Source organism: Protopterus annectens, chromosome 1.part2 (assembly GCF_019279795.1).
Source record: "Protopterus annectens isolate FY-2018-M chromosome 1.part2, PAN1.0, whole genome shotgun sequence".
NCBI lineage: Eukaryota > Metazoa > Chordata > Ceratodontiformes > Protopteridae > Protopterus > Protopterus annectens.
Genome location: NC_056727.1, coordinates 1,091,414,654 through 1,091,431,967, shown reverse-complemented (window position 1 = coordinate 1,091,431,967; position 17,314 = coordinate 1,091,414,654).

Genomic DNA, 17,314 nt, shown 5'->3' with positions numbered 1-17,314 from the left:
TAACTAAAAGGTGCATATAAAATCTTACATAATGTTATGGTCTTTGAAGAATGTGAGCCATTGTCTGTCTCTTATTAACCCGTATCTTGCTTCTTGGCTGTGTGACATCACACTGGAAACATGAAAGTTTGTGGAGATAGCTGCTAGTGTGTTTTATGTTCTGAATGAGCACTGCTTTGATTTAATACTGGTCTTCTGAAGTTGTGCAAGGCTTTTCTGAAGTAAACACTGGTGCTGTACACTTTGGTTAGAGGTCGTATGTTGTGACTGTTTTCTGCATGTAGTAATGCTGTCTTAATGAGAAACTTGTCATGCCATAATTTTTAGCTTATTCTGAATATAGAGTTCACAGCTCTATTTATGGAAAAAAATGCTGGTATGCTGCTGAAAAGTCTGTTATGAAACATTTGCTGTCACTGTAAACTGTTAATGAAACCTCAAAGTTAAGCTGGCTATTGCAGTAAAACCATACTTGAAAAAATTACTTACTGCAGCTGTTTTTGTTGAAGTTTTGTAGAACACATGTAATTGAATGAAACACGAAGTGCTGAACTGGAATGAAAGCACTACTATTTTGTATAGAACACACTTAAGTGTGACCAAGTCTGGAAATGAATGATACCATCACTGAAAGGATGGTCTGTAGCACCATTGATTACATTTACTGGGGCTGGAAAGCCTCTGGAGTGCTGTAGTACTTCTGCTGTATAAACAGTCACTGTGAACTTAAGAACATATGCTGTACTGAAACTGGATGTAAAAAGGTTCCAGAGTAGCTGCTTGCTGGGTTGCAAGAATTATATATCTCTTCCCAAACAGCAGGCATGTGCAGGTGCCATTGTAAGAATTAATAATACTGTACTGTACTGTAATTAGCTGGAAACACTGTATGCAATGAGACTGAGAAATGAAAGTCTTTATCTGGTAATTACCCAAGCTTCCAAGCTTGTGCTGAGCAGGTGTCAGTCTTATCTTTATGGCCCAAGTCTTGTGCACTTTTCAGAATGAAGTCTCCAAACACTGTAATTCATTCAATAAGGCTTTATTAGATATTCACAATATCTGAATACTGTCTTCATTAACAGTACTGATAAATAATTAGTGTTTAAAGTTACTGCACATCATATTATAATTGTCCTGGGCAACATAAACTAAAATAGTCTTTAGATGACCTGTCTTCTGTACTCAGGCTTGAGTGTCTGTCATCTTCTTTGAAGTAATAGGTTGAACAAACTTACTAAACTTAACTGAACTGCCATCCTGAACACAACATATTATATTGCTTTAGTCCAATAATTTTCCTTATTTACTTTTTCTAACCTTCGTCTCAAGCTTTGTCTCATGTGTGCTTTATTTAAGGAACATTCTTTAGCTAGCATTATTACATCTTTCTCTTGAGAAAAGAATATTGTCTGCACACTTTATGTTTATCTTTTCTTTCTAATAAACTGTCTCTCATGCTTGACCAGCAAGGTTATTTCTCTTTCTGCTTAACTGTCTTTTATGCATAAATGAAACACAATTTATTTTACCCTTTAGCCTGTCTAATGTCTAATAACTACTTTAAAATGGAAGTCCCTGATCTAACAACATCCCAGTTTTACTTTCTCATTTGTCATTACTAAGAGTACCATTGAAACAAATAATTCCCTGCCCCTCTAACAGTTGTATATTCTTCTCTATTAAATATGATTTATTCAAGATAGTGTGTAGTTCCTTGTGGGTGGCTACGGTGGTACAGTGGTTAGCATTGCCACCTCACAGCAAGAGATTCTCCAGTTTGATCCTCAGCTGGGGTGCTTTCTGTGCGGAGTCTGCATGTTCTCCCTGTGGTCGCGTGGGTTTCCTCTGGGTGCTTCGGTTTCCTCCCACATCCCAAAGACATGCTGCAGGTGGATTGGACACTCTAAACTGACCCTAGGTGTGAGTGTGTGCATGTGTGTGCCTTCTGTGAAAGGTGGGGCGCCGGGCTGGCAACTCGACACCGTAAAACTCCACTGCCAATCATGAGTGGACAAGGTGATCCGCTGTGGCGACCCCTGACTGGGAAAAGCTGAAAGAAGAAGAAGTGTGTAGTTCCTTGCCCAGACTGTGTTTCATTTTAAAATCATAATTCTGTAAGAGACATCTCTAATCTCAGTGGGGCCTTGTACAAAAACTTTTTGAATATGATTTGCAAGAATCTATAATCTTATCCACTTGAACTTCTTTATCATACACACCTTCTTTGAATTTATCATATTGATGCACCATTGCTTACAATTTTATTTATTTATTTGCTTTATTAATTTGGTAAACCCACTAGACCAGATCTTTTTTCAGGGATGATCTGGGAGAACTGACTTGTTTAGTGTAACACAGCATATAAGTGAAGGCAGAGGGATTCAACCTATGGCTTATAATATTAAGCCAATTTGTAGCTCATAGCCTTAATCCTCTATACTAACTGCATTTTCTACCGTACCATACATCTTGAGTATCTGTAAATACTCTTGACTCACAGGAAACTAGTCTATTTTCTTGTAAGATCACCACTTCCATATCATTTTGACTGGCTTGTACTTGTAACACAGTTAAGCTATTCACATCATATTATTTGAATGTTAGTACACATGTAACTGGCTGCTTAAGCATTTTGCAGTCCTCTTCCTGTTCATAGTTCCACTCCCAACAGCTTTGTTAGAGGAATTTCTGGCTTATAAAAATAATGTAAACTTAAAGATGCGGTATCATTCTTAGAATCCTCTGTAATGCTTGCTTGTCATCAGACTTTGCCATTTTCACATTTGCTCTAATTTTTCCAGTACCAGGTTTTAGTTCATCTAGCATTAGAATATGATCCACGTGTTTCAGAGTTGTCAGCATCTTTTTATATGTTTACACACTCTATTAATTAAGTTGATATTATGAGGTATTATTCTGTTTAGATACTGTATCCCTGTCTTATAATGCTGTTTGTGTGTGTGGCCCACCACTGATATATCATAGAGTATGTTTGCAATAACGTCTAAGCCTTTAATTACAAGTGCTGCAATTCTTTGGAATAACTCTGCTGTAAAAGAAATAACATACAGAAGTCAAAAGAATCTGTGCTTTCCCAAAGGCATACCAAATGCAGATAATTTGGAACTTTTTTTATCTTGCTTTATCTTCTTTCATCAGTGGTTTGCACCTAGCTCTAAAAGAGATTAGCATTTTCCTTAGTTGAGACTGTTTCTTTAACTGTAAGCAGAGGATAATGCTATCTTTTAAATATTGTTTTCAGATGCTGCTCATCAGTACAAACTCAAATCTTGTCTTGCTTTATGGAAATAAGCCAACATTTTACTGGGTGTTATTGTTTCTTAATGACAGACACATTTCCATTCATGTTGGTTCCTGCTTAGCTTTACTCTTTAGAGTTACTTATACTTTTTCTGGAGTATGAATCATACACATAACATGATATTTGATATTCCACTGACAAACTTCCAAAACTTGTAAATAAATATAGTCACAACTGATATCATTGCTGTCGTTTTCTATGGTTCAGGATGTCTCTGCAACTGTGTGGCTGTTGATATACACATTCGCTCTTTGCTTACAAACTGTGCATTTATTTTACCATTCCTAGATTCTCCCAGGACATAATTTACTTTTTAAGTACTATTACTTCATACAGGTTCTTGAACTTCTTATTTCTGTATGAGTATGTCAGTAGTTTTATACCCAATGGCTTTACTTGTAGCTCTGAGTATGTTAAAATATACACAGACCTTTATTTTTGTGCCTTTGAGCCTTAATCCTCCAAAGGTATCTTCAGACAAAATATTGCATTCTACAAGTGTAGTTCAAATTCAACATTTCATTCAACAAGTCTTATCCCTTAAATTTATGCTGTTGTACATATTTTATTTTCAGCATGCCCCCTTTCAGGACTCATGTAAGCACTTATTTCTCATTACAATTACTGGGATCCAGAAGTTCAACATTTTCACCTTTCAAAATTCTTTTGTACTACAAATTTTTTTTAATCAGTATTATGATTTTAGCAGATATATTTATCCATCTATCTATGAACACACACACACACACACACACACACACACACACACACATATATATATATATATATATATATATATATATATATATATATAAATGGATTCACTTCAGAAGTTCAAAATACTGAAATCTTGAATTTCAGTATCTCGAGCCCAAGAAGTGGAATCCACAAAACAACAAAACTAAAACCGAAATTCAAAACCTCGAATACCGGAAGTTTTGAATTTTATGTTTTACACACACACACACACACACACACACACACACACACACACACACACACTTACCTGAATATATAACCATAGCGGAACTTCAGAAGCATGAAACTCAAAACCTCCGGTATTCGAGGTTTTGAATTTCATGCTTCTAAACTTTCGCTATTATGTGGATTCGGCTTCCTGGGCTCAAAATACTGAAATTTGAGATTTCAGCATTTCAAGCTTCTGAACGGAACCCACACACACACACACACACACACACACACACACACACACACACACACACACACACACACACACACACATATATATATATATATATATATATATATATTAATTTCATCAGCAGATCCAAATGTCAGCATTCACAATGTTGGCCAGAAAATGTCAACAATGTGAAGATTGACATGTTACTACATGTGCACTGAGCAATAACCTTGCCAAATGCCAAAAACAAAACTAAAATTAAACCATCAGCTAATTCTATATACTACGCCCGAGCATACCTCTCAACCTGGAAACATCAAAAATCTGGACAAGGCCCATGAAAAATAGGTACAAATCTGTATGCTGATTAAAATAAAATTTACATACATAATTACATAACCCCACCCACTCCAATGGAATTGTGGGATACCAAACCCACTCCAATGGAATTGTGGGATACCAACTTTCAAACACAAACTGAAGAACAGACAACCAAAATATGGCACCAGTGTCCCCCTGCAGCCATTCCAATGTCCCATTACCTGGCTATTTCACCCCATTTACCATAAACACTAATGTGCTTACTGCTTTACTTGTACAATAATTATTTGGATTTTATTTTTACATTTTATAGAACAATGCACAAACACTAATAGACATCTGCTAAACAAAACAATACTGTCTCACAATGAAAACAGACTTAGCATTAAAACTTCTCTGCCCTTTAAAACTTAATAAACTCACATTCATTGAAACAGCATTGAAACTCACACCACATCAAAAGAAAATATACCTGGCCAGTGGTGGTGGATAAAGATTACCTTTGGGCTGTTCAAATCATAGGCCCCTTGCACACAAGACAAGAAATCTACACATGTTCTTTGATACACCTTCCTGACTTTATTACATTACATTCCTTGTATAACACAGCACACTTGTTAGACTTAGAATGCATTTTAAATTTATTGTTTGAACATTTTTCCAGTAGGCAATGAAACAAAATGCATGAACCAATAATGACAAAACTGCCCAATTCAGAACACTTCCATCATAAAAGTCTCTCTTTCTCTCTCTCTATAAATAATATATATATACTATATATATGTATATATAAAATGACAATAGTGTAAGCCATGGGCATCTTGCATAGCTTCTTGAACTTATTTTCAATTTCAGTTTTTAGCTTGAATTGCTCTGATTTGTGTTATCAGATTAATTCAATAGCTGTAAATACACAACAAAATAGACTAGGCAAAGTGCATGTTTTAAGACTTCCAAATTTTAGTCCAAGTACTGACAGGCCCTCTCCTACATTCATCCGGAAGCATCAAAACTATCATTGTAATCCAGGTGCTGTTAACTGACCACTCTTGTTTCTCCACTTTTTGCAGTGGAAAAATATGTGTTTTATCTTGAATGCTGGAAAATGTTCTGTGCTTGTTTAAAAATATTTTTTATAATACAGCACAGAACATAATAATTATGATTTTTTTGTACCTGAATTTGGGTTAATGATATTTTTTTCTCTTTCCACTGAGGCACAAATGCCCTTGTGTATGACATTTTCTCAGTTCTGTTGTATCTGTAACTATATCCTTGACTTGTTACATCCATCCCCTTTAAAAGTACAACACATTACAGTATCAGCAATGCACCTACATACTATGGGAGTAGGACCCACAGCCTTTTGCATCAAAAGCAAGTATTTAAACTGTTATGCTATTAAAAATGCAAGCAGACTCAGCATAAGCAACTCTAAACTTATCTTTACCTGAAGTGCTCAGCTCCTTGTAAAATCCATGCGACACTAAACTGTATCTCTCATATTTTCAGCTCAACAAATCTGGAAAAAGCCAAAATTTATCTAGGGGACAAATGCTGAAAAACCAGGGACACATTTTAAACCTAGCTTGTATAATTTTGGAAAGTTGCTAGAACAAAATGTTGTGTTACCACCATACATTTCACTGCCAAGTCTTGAACCCATGACCCTGTGCACTACAGTCAGAGCAACATACCACTATGCCAAATCAGCAGTTCCCTGAACAATAGAAAGACATTTCAGTCTATCATTTAGTGAATTCAGTTCTCACTTCTCACCATAGCTCTCAACCTCTTAGCACAAAAAAATGGACAGAGCCAATAATGGGGGAATACAGCCATACTGATCTTGTAAACTTAGAAAATTGCTCGAGTAAAAGGTTTGGCTTTACCATTTCTTTGCTGAACTTATAAATGTAGCAGAAAAACTCTGGACAAAGCCAATAATGGGGAAATATAGCCATAATGATCTTAATTGCTAGAATATGATGTGGATACTCTATAAAATGGCCTTACAGAAACAGATGCTTGGTGCCAGAGCCATGGGCTCAAGCTCGATGCCAAGAAATGTATAGTTATCCCATTTGGGAAAAAACATGTACTTGTGAATTACCACATAGGTGGCAGTACACTAAACACCGAAAGTATGATAATAGACTTAGGGATACAGGTGGACAGTGGTCTCACCTTAGATAACGACATTGCCACAACAGTCAGGAAATCCTTATATGTGGCACACCTCATCACTAAGGGCTTTTCATCCAAAAAAAGGAGGTCATTGTCACACTGTACTCATCCCTCATTAGACCCATTATTGAATACAATGCCCCATTTGGTATGTACCTCTCAAGACATCTGCAACAACTGGAAAGATCACAGAAATACCTCACTAAAAGAATCACAGGGCTAAAGCAGATGCCATATGCTGACTGCCTTAAAAAACTCCAGCTATACTCTGTCACATATAGTCTACTCAGAGGTGATTTCTGCTTAACATACAAGGCCATGTCAAACCCAGAGCTGTTGAACATGCTACACTTAAAGAAATCCCAATCCCTCAGAGCCACACGCTCCAGGGATCTAAACCTTGTCATCACAGTAAACAAAATATGCTGGAGGGATAGGTTCCTGACCCAGAGACTCCCCAGACTCTGGAATAGACTGCCCATACATGTCAAGCAGAGCACCTCTTTGACCCTCTTCAAAAGGAACCTTGATGATTGGATGGGAGAAACGAAATTCACCCCGGGGATCACATCAGTCACCCTGCTAGACAGGGGTCTGGGGAAGTAAATAGTGTGGGAAGAAATAGCCAGGGAATTGTTATGGCTAGGCTTGTATAGGCCCTAGAGGTGATAGCCTAATACCAACCTATGAACCTATAATAAAAGGTTTGGTGTTACCATTTCTTTTTTGAGGAATTTGAAGTCTGAAATTCAAATGCCTGTCATCATTATTTAGTGAATTCAATCCTTTTTCATAAGGGCTGGTGGGTAGGGACTTTAGGCTTTTTTCACCTGTACCCAAGGTACAAGGTTTGAGCATGAGTACCTCCTCTAGCCACCAGGTGGCTGCCAGCCACCTGGGGCATTTTTACACAGACACACACACTTCAGCTCAATTCCAACAGGCTGGCAGGCTGCTGATGTCATTGCGCATGTGATGACATCAGCTCAAAAAAACAGGAAATATATAAAATAAAAATAAAGTGCCGGGAAATCCAGAAATGAAGGGGTGTCACTCGAGAATTGTGGCACCACATTATCTGGACCCCAAAACTTGGTAAAAAACGAGTAATTCGGTATAGTTTGGAGGTATGAGCCCAAGAAAGCACAATGTTGAGAAAAGGACATCTTTCCCCACTCCAAGAACCATGCAATTTCACATACCTGATGACCCATCTGTGGAGCTGACCAAATTTTGTCAACCTGGAGTCAGCTTAAGTCAGTTGCCCCATACATATGTGTACGTACACACACACACACACACACACACACACACACACACACACACACACACACACACACACACACACATATTTGTGTGTGTGTGCGCGCGTGTGTATGTCACCAAGTTAAAAAAAAAAAAAAAAGAACCTAAACTGATCAAGCAAACAGAAAACTGCATTAAACGTTTTTTGCAGGGGGCAAGCAACCACCCCAACTATGCATACCAAAGCCAAGATTGCGGGAAAGGGAAAATTCCCTGATGCTTGCTGCACCACAATTTTACACAGTATGTATGATCAGCTGATATTCAACCATACATATTGCTTTTTTCCCCTGTTCAACAATTTATACTTTTGACCACAGGTATATGTTCTGTGTGTACATATATATTTATACATGTATATATACATATGCATATATGTGTGTGGACAGAACCCTCTCCATGATCGCCAAAGATTATGAGGATTATTTTAAATAGCCTGATAAACTAATAAGCAATGCTATCACATTAATTGTGGGACTTCAGTTACTCGATATTCAGCTGGAATAATTCTACCACCAAATCAACTGTTTACAAAGTCTTATCAACCCTGTTAACACAAATTGCTATTTGCAATTTGTAAAGGTTCATCTGCAGGAAAATATAAAACCTCATGCTGACATTCCATCTCTTTTTTTCTGACCCTAACATAATGTACTTCTCACCAAAATCTGACCATGAAACAGTCATACTATGAATAAAAAACAAAGACCAACATTATACTCCGTACATCTAGCTTTAGAAACTTCAAAATAGTGGCTACTAAGAAATAAGTGAGGTCCTCACTATCACAGACTGTAATCATAAGTGCAATATGACTAGAGATAACAGCTGTGAGCTATAGTACAGGGCTCTGAGGAATGCATTGCTGAGTAATTTACTATTTACTATTATATACTAATACTGGAAGAGTAAGGAACATTCTCGATGATGGAACATTAGTGGAACATTAAAATAAGAAAACTGCAATGAAAACAAATTAATGCATTTCTGCTACAAAACATTTCCCTTATTCAGTTAAAAATGCAAGTTCAATCTAGATAAAAATAACTCTTAAAAGCAATCTGTGAAATGACGGCTCTTTCAACCTCTTACTCATCACAAAGACCTAAGATAACAGTAAAGACCTTCATGGTAATATAAGGGAAATTCAAGGTAGTTCCCCATGTTGTAGTGCATTTAACATACAGTGCTAAGAGTGGTTGCAATGATTCTGGGTATTGCATGGCACATGGTCTCACATGCAGTAAAAACAGTCAAAGTAAAGGCCTTTCGGAACATGGAAGCATACCCACAGTTTACATAGACCAACAAAACAACGTTTATATAACTAATACAGACATGAACTTTTGCATGCAGAGATGTGTTCTCAAATGTTTCATAATGACAAATAAATATTTAAAAAGAGTAAAAGAGATGGGTTACACAATCACAATTTAAAGTGGATATCAAAAACAGCACAGATAAGACAAAGTTTTTGTCTTTTTATGCTTATTAAAACATAGTGCTATGTATGCAAATTTAAATTAAACACAGCATTTTAAATAAATGTTTTAATTTGCTTTTAAACTGGTTTAAGTGAACAACTGTCATCAACACCTGTTTTCTGATCAGCTCTGAACCATATTATCTAAGTGTATTTAGCATTCTCAGCTGTCTCGGCTATTCACCTCTTTATTTACTGCAACATAATAAATCAGTCATCATAAAACTAAAACAGCATCCTGCAACAGCATCCAAAATGTGTATAAAATGTACATTTTAATGTTCTTATAATATCCAACATGTATTCAGTGCTAGTCTGTTTGAGCCAGTGATTTGTCTAACTGGGCACCTGGCAGTGTGAGCATTGGCTTGGCTCTAGATGATGGTTACTGCTGATGTGATACCCCAAACCACTGGGTAAAAATGGGGAAAAGGAGGTTATGGATGCCCTGGTCTTATTAGTGTAGTCTTCAGGAACTGAACAAAAGGAGGAAAAGGTGCCACAATGGAAAAAAAATAGCTAAAAGAAATGTGCAGGCAGCACTAATGTCCACAGGAAGAACACACAACAAGCTGTATTGGCTATGTACAAAACTTTAATAAACACACATGAGAACTGATGAAATCCAGTTGAATTGGACACAAGCTTTAACCTGTAACTTGTGTGTTTGTACATAGCCAATGTGGCTTGTTGTGCATTCCTCCTGGGGACATTAGCAGTGCCTGCACATTTCTTTTAGTGTAGTATTCAGAACAGGTGTCACAGCTTACAAGATCTACTTAATCACTGCTGTAAGCATTGCTATAAAAGCTGAAACTATATGCATTTTTGTGCTAGGACTTTTAAAAACTGGGGACATACTAATATCTTTATACTGTCCACTTTTATTTCAAATTATGCCTACACTGTAAGTGATGAGCAAGTTCAAGGTGCTGTAATTTCTGTAAAAATAACTGGAATTTAAAATTAAAAATAGTTTTTAAAACTAATCTAGGTGTTTCACCAATAACTCTACTCAGATCTGGTGATGCATGAACAATATCCTGATGTATCTTGATAATTGGTGAGGAGTTGGCCTAGTGCTGTTTTTTTTTTTTCAGGATGTCTTATGACATTGTAGCCAATGAGTAGCTGGTTGTAATCTAGTAGTTGAGGAAGTTCTAACCATTGCAGTTCCCTTAGATCCTGGCAGTGGTGGGTTCTGAAGGTGGAGTTATTCGCAAATTTGGCGATTTTGTTATAACATGACTCAAGTCTGGCAAGGTCAAGTTTTCTGACTTGGGTAAGGATAAGAGCAGCATACATTAGAGTGGACAGTAGGTACATTTGGACAAGGGTAATCTGAGCTTGCCTTGAGAGGGATTTTTTGTGTCTGTATAGTGTTCCCATTTTTTATGGACCTTTTTGATTGTTTGTTAAATATGGATGTTGAAAAGTAGGCTTTTGTCAATTTCAACACCCAGGAGTTTGGTGTGGTCACAGGGAGAGATAATAGTGCCATTTTTGGAGGAGATAGTAAAGGATAGAAGGGAAGGCATGGTTTTCTTGGGGGTGAAAAGTAACAATTTAGTTTTATTAGGGTTTAGGATAAGTTGGATTTGAGTGATCCATGTTTCGACAGAGCCAAAAGATTCCTGAGTGAGTTGTTTATAGTGGTGATTAATGGTGCCGAACAAATAAGAGTTGAATCATCTGCATATTTTATAAGTGAAGCATGCTGTGTGGTGGTATGGAGATTATTGGTATATATGGAGAAAAAAAGTGGGCCTAATACTGAGCCTTGTGGTATGCCTATGGTAGTTTGGAGTAAGGGGGATAGTACACCTTGCCATTGGACAGATTGTTGTCTTTCAGACAGATAGCTTTTAAACCATGCCATAGTGGATCTGGCAAAGGATAGGGAGGCCAGGGTGTCGAGTAGTAAGGAATGTGAGACCATGTCAAATGCTTTGGAGAAGTCTAAAAATATTGCAGATATAAAGTTGTTATTGTTTCTCTCTTGGTTGACTAGATTGGTAGTTGTTCTGCTGTGGTGTTGCCTGAAACCATGCTGTGTGTGGGAGAGGAGATAATGTGAGTTTAGGAAATGCATCACTTGAGAATGTATATATTTCTCAAGTATTTAGATAAGGGAGATAGAATGGCAATGGGGCGATAATTTGAGTATTCATAAGAATTTCCACCTTTATGAAATGGAATAATATATGATACCTTCCATAGTTGTGGGATGTAAGATTCTTGTATGGAACTGTTGATATGAATAGAAATAGGGTAGGATAAGGATTGAGCAGCTATTTTTAGGAAGTTGGTTGGTAGGCTGTCGGTGGCAAGGGTGATTGGTTTCAGTTTTAGGAGGAGTTTCTTAATTTTGGAGGTTGGAATCGGTGAGAGAGAAAAATGTGGGATATTCTCAGGGCATTTGGTTGGGTTATGTGTAGGGCTGTTTTTGGATAGTTGGGAGGATAAAGTTAGGATGGATTCAGTGAAGTGGTGATTAAATTGGGAGGCTATGTCCATATTGTCCTAGGTGGAGTTAGGAGTGGTAGTGGTAGTTGTGCCTGGTTTTAGGAGAGAGTTGATAGCATGCCAAAACTTTTGGGGATCTTTTGAGTGTCTATTTTTGATATCATAGGTTCATAGGTAGGTACTAGGGTATCGGCCCAAGGGCCTAAGTAAGCCTAGCCAACAAGGCTCCCTGGCTTATGCCACCCAAGAAAGTTATTTTCCTGTGCCTCTGTCAAACAGAGCCACATAAGTGATCCCTGGGGTGTATTTCCTATTTCCCATCCACTTATCAAAATTTTTCTTGAAGAGTGCTAATGAGGAACTTTGCTTGATATAGAAGGGTAGCTTTTTCCAGAGTATGGGAAGTCTCTGGGACAGGAATCTATCCCTCCAGCATGTCTTGTTTATTGTGGTGACAAGGTTTAGGACCCTAGAGCATGTAGGTTGGAGGGATTGGGATTTCTTTAGGTGTAGCATGTCCAACAGCTCTGGGTTTGACATAGCTTTATATGTTAGGCAGAGATCACCTTGGACTAGGCGATATGTTACGGAGTAAAGCTGGAGTTTTTTGAGAAGGTCTGTGTAGGGCATCTGTTTGAGGCCAGTAATCCTCTTTGTGAGCTACTTCTGTGGCCTTTCCAGCTGCTGCAGATGTCTTGTGAGGTACATTCCAAAAGGGGCATTGTACTCTATAATGGGTTTAATGAGTGTCGAGTAGAGGGGAACAATGACCTCTTTTTTCCTGGATGAGAACCTTTTTGTGATGAGGTGTGCCATATAGAAGGATTTCCTGACTATTGTGGTGATGTGATTATCAAAGGAGACACTACTGCCCACCTGAGTCCCCAGGTCTTTTATCACACATTCGGCATTAAGTAGACTGCTGCCTATGTGATAGTTCACGGGTACAGAGTTTTTACCAAAGGGAATGACAATTCACTTTTTGGCATTGAGCTTGAGGCCATGGCTCTGACACCAGGCATTTGCCTCAGTGAGGCCCTTCTGTAGGATGTCCACATCATTTGGAGACAACTATGGCTCCTAGTTTGCAGTCATCTGCGAACTTCATTAGCCAAAGGTTTTCTGTGTTTGGTATCTACTTTTCTGAAGTACAGGCTAACAGGAGAGGTCCCAGGACTGAACCCTGTGGTACTCCACTTGTCACTGGTTTGAAGTCAGATTTGGAGTCTGCAACTTTTACAGTGTGGGTTCTGTCAGTGAGCTAATTGGCAATCCATCTTGTGACGTATGGATTTATACCTAGTCTAATGAGTTTAGCTATAATTCCAGTATGGGGATGGTGTCGAAAGCCTTGGCGAGGTCAAGATAGGCTGTGTGAACCACCTTACCCTCGTCTACGGCTTTGGTGACTGCCTCAATGAAGTCAATCAGTTTCAGGAGGCATGATCTGCCTTTCACGAACCCATACTGGGTGGGGTCCAGAGTTTGGAGGTTACCAATGTCTTGTTTATGAGTTCCATGATGATACGTTCCATGGCCTTACAGACCAGGCTCATCAGGCTAATAGGGTAATAGTTTCCAGGATCGATGGTGGCTCCCCCTTTGTGGAGTGGGATAACTGTTGCTCTGTGCCTTTCAGTGGGTACAAAGCCTGATGTGAGACTATGATTGAACATTGTGCTTAGGTGGGGTGCCAGTTCATTCTGTAGTTCATGTAGAATGCAGCCTGGGATGTTGTCAGGTCCCATGGATGCTGTGTTCTTGGCTTTGGAGAGTGTGGTTTTTACCTGTGCAGCCGTGATTACAGGAACTTTGCATTCTTTTTGTATAGAGATGGGCCCTTTAGGGGGTGGGGGTGGGGGGTAAAGTTAGCACTGAACCTATCTGCCAGGATGTTGGCAATATCAGTTGGTTCTATATATTTAGTGCCATTGTGCTGTAACTCAGAGCAGATCAGAGTGTTACCATTGAGATTCTTGACATAGCTATAGAATGCTTTGTGGTTGTCTTTAGAATCAGTGGTGATTTTGTTTTCATAACTAGCTTTGGAGGATTTTATGAGGGATCTCAGCTTCTTACTGAGGCTGACCAGGAAGTTCTTCCAGTCATGGGATTTTACTCTTTTTTGCAACAGTTTCTTTCTTCTGTTGTAGAGTTTGTTTATGGCAGGGGACCACCAGATTGGCTTCCTTTTTTTGGAGGATAACATCTTGGTTCTATTAGGGATAGCACGATTCATGCACTCGTGTAAGTGCTTATAAAGTGCATTTGTGTAGGATTCAGCAGTCGTACCTCTATTGTCCATCTGCATGGGTGTTGTGAAGTTTGCCACTTCTGTCTTAAAAAGCATGAAGTTGGCCTTGGAGAAATTTTTTACAGTGGTTTGCCTAATGGGGGGTGGGGGTGGGATGTGGATGTCCAGGCTGATTAGCTTGTGGTTGGATCCGACCAATGAGGAATTGACCTCTGGTGTGGAACACCAGTCACCCATGTTGGTAATGACCAGATCTAGGATATTGCTGCCCCTGGTGGGGGTGTGGATAAGTTGATCCAAGGCATTGGAATTTATGAATTCCAGAAAATGTAGAGCAAAAGAGTTGGTACAGGAGTAGTTTTCCCAGTTAATGGTGGGGTAGCTGAAATCGCCCATTATTAGGGTGTTGGGTTGCACCCTAATATTTTCCAGTGCATCAAGAAATGAGGAGTGGGAATCCTGGGGCATGGTGGGGGATCTTTAGCAAGTTACAATTTGGATTGCGGTTTTGCCAAGAGTTAGTTGCACTTGGATAATCTCGGATGCATTATGCTGAGTGACTAGCCTGGAGGTGTGGATATCCTTAATGAATATGGACACACCTCCACTTTTAGTGTTTTGGTTCAGGTTAGGTGACTGAAAGGTGTGGTATGAATTATAGCCTGGTAATGCAGGGGTGCTCTCTGGAACCTTGAACCAGGTCTCTGTCACTGCACGGATGTAGATGATTTCCATTTTAAGGAGTGCCTCGAGTGAATGCATTTTGAGGTTTAGACTTCCAGCATTCAGCAGCATTACCCTCAGATTTTGCTTGCTTGCACCTGTTACGGTGGTGAATTTGTCATTAGAACCTTGCCTAAAAAAGGCACTATAGGGGTGCAAGAGCCTTAACCAGTATCCGGAATCCAAAGGGTGACAGGTGCAGGCCATCTCTGGCAAAACATTGTGGTCTGTTGATCATGTCATTCCAGGCAGACCGATACTGGATCCCCTTAGAATGACACCAGAAGCTTAGCCAATTGTTGAAGTCAATCATTTTGTCCTTGTACTGTGGTATCATTCTGGGTGATGGCAGATGCTACTCAGGGCTAGGGTCATACCTGCCTGGGCTACAAGATCGGAGAGCTCCTCCATGTCTCTTGCCTTTTTTCCAGGCTTTATCTCTAGATTTTAGTAGGGCTCTTAGCCATGGTGCATAGTTTGCCTTGGCGCTGATTTTCCCAATGGGAGCAACTCTGTCTAGGACATTGATGAAAATACTGTTAACGTATTCAACTGCCTGGTCTAAACCTAGGGTTTGCAGTGGTTTCCAGTTACTGTGTTTTAGAATAGTGTTGAATTCCTGTGTATTCAGTTTACGATCATCACTGATTTGTATAAAAATGATGGGTTTGGCTATGTTGGCATGTTTCCATAGAAGGAAAGTGGGGACATGGTCACTGAGATCATCTGGAAGGCTGGTAGTTTTATTTGGGGGAGTTGACTAGAGTCCAGTCCAGAATAGATTGTTTATGGTTTTTTTTTGTCGAATCTAGTGGGTTCTTGGATAAGTTGGGGAAAAAACTGAATAGACTAACATGGTTAGTGGGGTTGTTAGAGGCGCTGGCTATCCAGTCAGTATTTAGGTCACCTGGTATGATGGTTTCCTGAGGAAGATTATCTGTGGCCCATTGTAAGATTTCTTCAATGATGGGAGAGTTATTACACGGGGGAATGTAACAGCAGAGAATGTTGATACTTTTTGTATCATTTATGTTTAGGGTTGAACCTAGGGTTTTGGCATTTTGAAAGTTAGGTATGGGGGTTTGTAAAGGTTTGGTATTTAGTGTATTTTTGAAGAGGATAGCAACTCCACCTCCCTTCCTGCCTACTCTATCCAGTCTTAGGGTGTTATATCCTGGTGGGAGGATTTCTTCGTCTAGGGTGCTAGGTTTTAGCCATGTCTCAGTAATAGTATGTCTGGGGAGTAGTGTGCTATGAATGTATATTGCTGAGATCATATGGTTCTTTCGAAGTTACATTATAAAAAGATTTGTTGTATTGTAACTCTTAGTTAAATTATAAATGCCATGTCCACAGTCATTAAAAAAAGTTGAAATTAACAGATTATTGTTAGGCTGAAACAATGGCAGCTTGTGCCTTGAGTCCTGGGCAATTTTCAAACTATGGCCCTCCCCATACATACACTTTTTTTCTTTTGGACCATACATAAATGCATACATTCTTTTGGATTTATTTTTCTGATTGTTTTAAAAGACCATCCAACTGCTGTCATTACAATTTACCAATGTCCTCGCCCATCAATTACAGCCACTTAGCTGCATATATACCTCAAATATAGTATATGGAATGCTGTGATTACAGTCGTAAAACTGGTAAAAAAGAAGTTTGTCAAGTATCTTTCTACCGTTAGAGGATGTTTAACAAGCTTTTGCTAAACTCCCCAAAGGGCTGTTAAGACTGGATTTTACTCTGGGAATTAAAAATTGACAGTGCCATCCAGCAAATAGCAGCAGAGGGCAAAACATCTTTAAAAGCAGTTAGATATTTCACTCTGATACACATAAACAAAACATGTGGCAGAATGAAGTGCCTAACATCTTTTAAATCCATTCCTTATTCAAAGGGACACATTGCTTCGGACTGCTATCTGTCCGATGGCACTAAGTGTGTTACCAGTTTTGTTTTACCAGTTTTCATAGGCTTTGCAAATACACACTAGTCCCATAAAGCCAGACTGTTCAAACTTAAAAAAAAGAGGGTAATAAACACTCATCTACAGAGAGACCTCACCTTCATCCAACAGTTATAGTCACTTCTTTGTGTGTA